Source organism: Galeopterus variegatus, unplaced genomic scaffold (genome assembly GCF_000696425.1).
Source record: "Galeopterus variegatus unplaced genomic scaffold, G_variegatus-3.0.2 Scaffold2091, whole genome shotgun sequence".
In the NCBI taxonomy this organism is placed as follows: Eukaryota; Metazoa; Chordata; class Mammalia; order Dermoptera; family Cynocephalidae; genus Galeopterus; species Galeopterus variegatus.
Window position 1 is genome coordinate 287,980 of NW_007728202.1, and position 6,494 is coordinate 294,473.

Sequence of the window (6,494 nt, forward strand, 5' to 3'; positions counted from 1 at the left end):
CAGAAGAAGGAGGACATGGCCTTGTGTGAAGCAACCAGCACAGTGATACTTAACTGAGAGCCATCAGTCACATACCCTCACTGCTAATGCATCTAATGAAAAGAATGCCTCAGTCCTGAAGGGCAGCAGTATGTATATATGTTTTGTGTGTGTGTTTGTATCTTACAATTAATTTATAAAAGTCAACATTATTTTGTCATTTATATGAGTGTGTGTGTGTATATATAAAATTTTAAATAACAGTAAAATTAACAGACCTTTACCCACCATTATGAACACATTTGAAACCATCTCTAGAGTCCTCTCTAATCATATCACCTGCCATTTTTCTCCAGAGGCAATTTCCTGTATTTTACTTATTAGCCATCTCTTATTGTGATACCAAAAGCTATTCTCTATTATATCAAGAGTTAAAAAAAAAAAAAAAAAAAAAGATTGCCGCAGACCAAGGGCAATCTTTGTTCATATGACTAAATTATAACAAATGAGATATCTGCAGGAACATTATGTGTAGATTCCTAAATCTGAAAGACTGAAATGTGGACCTGATGACTGGAGCTTCAGTAACCACCTAGGACCATGAGTCAAGGTAACATGGACACCTTGAGAAGTACATGCAGTGTGAGGCAAATTACGCTTGACCAGTGATATGCAGAAGTGAGATTTCTCATATACCAACTGTAGATAGCACCTGTGCAATATTAACATTGCTGTAGATGCACAAACCTTAAAAGCATTTACATTAGCTACCCAAGAATTTCATGCACATACAAGGTCACTAAAAAAGTTTTTGGAAAACATGGAAGTAAAACATAACATGAATCTCACACTGATTAATTTTTTCCTTGCAAATTGATGTGGATGGTCTACAACTGGAGACTTCATCTTCAACATAGTCTGGTCACTTCTTAAAACAAGTGATCTATTTTTAAACTACTGATTTCTCTAGTGCAATGTCCCCATAAATTTTTTGTAAAGCATCAATAATTTCACCAATTTTCCACCCAAGTTTAGCTATCAATTTGATGTTTGTTCTTGCTTCAATATCAGTTGAATTTATGTTGCTCTGATAGGGGCTTTTTTCAAACTGATGTGTTATCCTTTTTAGTGCCTCAAACTAGATCCTGCTCAGACATGTTATTACAAGTTAGTAGAAGTTTGTTTTGGTGCAAAAAAAATTTATAAATCCATTTGTAGATTTTTATAGTATGTATTTTCCATAAACTTTTTGAAGACCCCTAATATTACCCCCTAAGCCCTATTATGATATAAGCTTCATAAAGGGAATTATCATGTCTATCTTGCTAAGAATTTTATCTCTGTTACTAGCACATTTTAAGAAGTCATCTTAGTGTAGATATGCCAGAAACACATCTTGAGAAATCAATATATGTGCAAGTGGAAAACCAGTATGGTAGTGAGGAAAGCAGGGAAAGCAAGGGGATAAAGCCCAGCATGGAGGTGATTTTAATCAACATTACAGGGAATACAGCTTTAGTCTGATTCTGCAGGAGATGTCTGAAGTGAAAGACTCAAACTTTTCCTCACTCAAGTCAAGAAGATTGGTCTTTTATACTGCCACAACAGTTAATTATCAATTGCAGGTCACACCTCGAGGTGTAAATTCCCAGATATTTCCAACTGTCCACACTTGGGAAGAAAGCAGCTGCAGAAGCTTCAGGACAGTTACCAAAAGGAGTCATAGTTGCTAGACCTTAGAAGCAAGGCAGCTGTACTAGATATTTAAAGGGACCTGGACAGACTACTTCAGGTATCTACTTCAGGTACTTCTTCACTAGTGAGATCCACTTGTATTTTACATTAAGTTTATTCCATCGTGCTATATTTCTTTCAAGATGATGATTAATCATAATATGGTGGAAAAATATAAGAGAGGTTAGTGGGATGCACAAAAGCCTTGCTTTTGCAGTTGGTCTCAGTACCATATTCATTTTTCCTCCCTCTATCACCTATTTTAGATTTCCCTCACCCTCACCTAACATTTGTGCCTATGTGACTTCTCTGGTTGCATAATGCCGTGGTTTTTATTCCTTTTTCAGGCCATGGTTGTTGTAATTTCCCATTTGGAGTTAAAATGGGCTATGGAGTTACCATGATTTACCCCTAATGTGTGAACCAATTGCTCTCATTCATCTTCATGAGGTACAAGGTCAATCACCCAGACAGCTTGGTATCTTTCTTCTTCCCCTACTTGTTTTCTGACATGAAGATCATAAAATAACCAACCAACAGATGGAGCTTAGGTTTAGTGAGACTCTTACTGTGCCTCCAACAAAGTTCTCTCATATTGGGATATGTGGAATATACTATAAAGCATATGTACCTCACAAGGCCTGGTTTTCCAAAGCCTTGTGCTTTCAAATATTGACCTTGCAGAGGACTGGAAATTTTCCCAAGGCTATTGAGTCTCTGTTGCAAGATAAGAATTGTGGCACAGTAAGGTTGCTGGCTCGAAGCCAGATTAGTTACTGATTGATATCTAAGTTGCTGGAAAACTGCTAGAAGGAGAAGGAATGTTTGCTAAGATCAAGCTTTTGTGGATAGCCTTACTGGAATGTCATCTGGCTTGTTTCACTGAAAGTTACCAGCCTATATTGTTGAACTATAACCCCACCTATGTCTCTTCCTCTAATTTCCTGGTCTGGAAAATAAATGCAGGAAGAGAACCCCAATTTGGGGTTAATTTCCTGAGAAAAGGTTGTCCTTCGCTGGAGGGAGCATTCCCAGGGAAGTTAATCACTTCGGGGCTTCTCACTGCTCAGAAGAGATGGGCTTTGAGTAATCCTTTGTGTCTCCATCACCCAGGGGAAGTGAGGTGGCAAATCCGTGGGGGGCAAAGCAACACAAAGCAATGGGGATAAAAATCCCTAGACTGTAAGAGCTTAAAGTTGTAAGAGCAGGAGGCATGAACACTGGGAGTAATGGTGAGTGGGACACCACTATTTCTACCCACCTATGTTTCCTGGATCCATGTGTTTTCAACCTTCTGAGGACACGTCATTTGTCTAAAATATATACCGCATCCTAAAAGACAGTACTCCAACCTCACAGGGCTTCTCTCCAAATTAGCAGTTTAGCTGAGTCATCAAAGGGCTAGTTCCCTGTTGTATAAAATTAGAAAATTTTGGATAGTGCAGTATGTGGTAGAAACAGTACTTCCCATATTTATATGCTCATTTTTACATCTCCTTGGACAGAGTGAATCACTCAGTTACAGGTAATGTCAGGAAATCAGACACTCTGTGAGCCTTTGGATGGCAGTACTGGTAAAGATACTGTGAGCTAGAAAAAAAAATCCACATTGGGAGTTCAGTTACAGGTAATGTCAGGAAATCAGACACTCTGTGAGCCTTTGGATGGCAGTACTGGTAACGATACTGTGAGCTAGAAAAAAAAAAATCCACATTGGGAGTATGTTCCTGTCTCAGTAAAGACTAACTAAAACACTTTTTTGGTGTACGGGATTTGATATAATCAATTTTCCAACAATATCCTAGATGATTTTTTTGAGAAACATGCCATGACAAAACACTGATCTTTGCTGCTGATATATCAAACACTCAGCAGTAGCAGTCATTAAATAAACCTTGATGAGAGAAAGCACATGGTGTTAGGCCCATGCATATTTCTTATCTCGTCTACCATAACTATGGAAATCTACACTGTGGATGAAAATCCAAGAGATTACTGTGAAAAAACTGGGGTGTTTTTGTGTAGAGGTTGATTGATATCTATTGAAACAGTCTGTTAACCTGACTTAGTGCATATTTTGTAGGGAATATTTCTCGTGGTTGTTAATGAAACAATCAGTAGATCCTCATAATACACTTTGTGATCACCCCTATAGGTTCATTTTCATGTCTCTTTTTCATGTCCTTCATGCCTCCTTGTCAAAAATTTGTAAGTATCACTACTTCCAGACTCCTGACCAAACAGCCTCACCGTTTGTCACAGCATAGGAATCCATATATAATCTAACCTCAGGCACTTTTTTCTCTTTGTGAAGTGGGTAGTTACTGCTGCACACAGGAAGGGTTTACCCTGACCACATTCTTTCATGGTCACAGAGGTGTGAACCTGTAGTGTAATAGAAGTTAACTTTCATTTTTAACAAACACATTGAACTGATCCAGACAAGAATAAATGATACATGAATCAGACTTGTTTATTTTTCTTCCTTTAACAGGTGGTAATAAAATATCCTCCATGACATCATAGTTGTAAGCTGCGGGAAAGACAGCCTTATCTATCACAGGTTCATCTAGCAGCACAATATCCATCTAGTAGCCAAGTTATATACGTCAGGCCCTAGGGCTACTTGTACAACAGCAAGGACATGCTAAAAAGACATCTATTTCTCTCATCTCCACCTAGAAATGGCATCTGCTTACATCATCTGTTAAGCGCATCAAAGTATTAGACTCAAGTACAATATGTCTTGCCAAAGAGAACTGACAATGTCCTTCTTTCTTACTGGTAAAAAATGCAAAATACAATAACATGGCTTTATCTTCAAAGGGATATCCTGTGGATGAGTTCTGGTCTTCTGTGAAGTGGAAAACAAGAAGAAATTAGAGGAAGAAGAAATTTATTTGAAAAAAAAATACTGATAAAGAAAAGATGGGGGAAGAGGGAGCGGGAGGAGCCTGGGAAAGTTGTCAGATTGAAATGATGATCTGAAGAGAGTGAAGAAGAGAAGAAAGGGAAAAAAAATGAAAAAAAGTGAGTCAGGCCACACGTAAACTTAATATCAGCTCCTTAACTGGATGCATAATTATCCAATATCATAAAAGGACAGGCACATGAACTGGCACTATAACACCTTGTTCTGCATTGGGGATTTGAAGGAAGCAATTACACAACACTTTCAGAGAGAAATAACAACAATGGCAATTTCTCTAATTAAAAATGAGCTTATGAATTAAGTCTCAGCTAATAAAAAAAAGTCTAGTGTAAAGAATGCCAACATTATGGGCCGGCCCTGTGGCGCACTCGGGAGAGTGTGGCACTGGGGGGGCAGCGGCACTCCCGCCACGGGTTCGGATCCTATATAGGAGTTGCTGGTGCACTCACTGGCTGAGCGTGGTGCGGGCAACACCACACCAAGAGTTGCGATCCCCTTACCGGTCACGAAAAAGACAAAAAAAAAAAAAAAAAAAAAAGAGAGAATGCCAACATTATAAATAAATAATCACTATATAATTTCACAATTTTAATTCAGATTACTTAATTATAAACAAAGCAAAAACAATTTTAAAATAAATTTATTTAGAATGCTAAAGGAATAAATAAGAATGACTAAGACAGAAAAAGTCTTCATGAAATAAAAACAAGTAAAAATAAAATAAGAACAGATGTATAAGTAAAAAAAAAATACTGGAAATATTGACAGACATATCTATCTATCTATCTATATATGTCTATGTCTTTGTTTATATCTCTACTTATATCTCTACCAATCTATATGTACGTATTTTGCAAATGAAAAAATATACTATCTCATTATAAGGGAAGTAGAGTGAATGAAACACTCAACTAAAATAGACAAAAATTCAAATTCTGAAAAATGTTTACATTTCAAAGGATATTTAGAGAGTGTAAAAGGTCATTTAAGAAACGTGGAAGATAGCTTGAGGTCTTATGATATAATTATACCCATTGTGCAAATGAAAAGAAAAAAATAATGAAAAAAAGGGCAGAGAGAGATAAGTACTTTGCCCTGTGCTGTAGACCTAGTAATGATCAAACCAGATATGGACATAGAAAGTCTTAGTCCAGAGCCATGTTTTTAGCTATGACTCTATTATGTTTAATGTTATTCATTATTTTAAAACCCTCAAAATAAATTATTAACTGCATATTTCATTTAAAATAAAACATAAACATTGAGAAGATATGTGAAATTCAAGAAACAATAGAGCACCCGCAAATTGCTAAAATTGATGATTTTGTTATATTAGTTAATTATAAAACTATGAAATTGTTATTTATTGTTATTTGAAATTAAATAATTGTTTTACATTTTAAAGGGAATCCATGAAAAAATATAAATACCATCACAGAATTCCAATATAACAGAGAAACTATAGAAATTATGGAAAACTTTTACTAAAATGGAAACAGAAATGCAGGGAAAAAAAAGAAAAACTTTTAAGTAATTATAAACAGAAAATATAAATAGGTTGGTGGAAGTTTCTGCCTACTTCCTAATTTTTAGTATTTATATTGTTATTTTAGGTTGTTTCATTATTTATTTTGATTTTATATGATGCAGTTAAATCTCTTATTTGCTTTAACAAACTTTACATGATTTGCATTGATTTGTGATTAAGAAAAATGATATTGTTCAACTGACTCTTCTCTCCCTCTACCTTCTAATTGCTATTTGTCAAATTGCTATTTTTATGCTAATAGGATTTATGAAATTTATATTTTTAGACAACCGTTTAGTCATAATTTTATATGTGAGACTC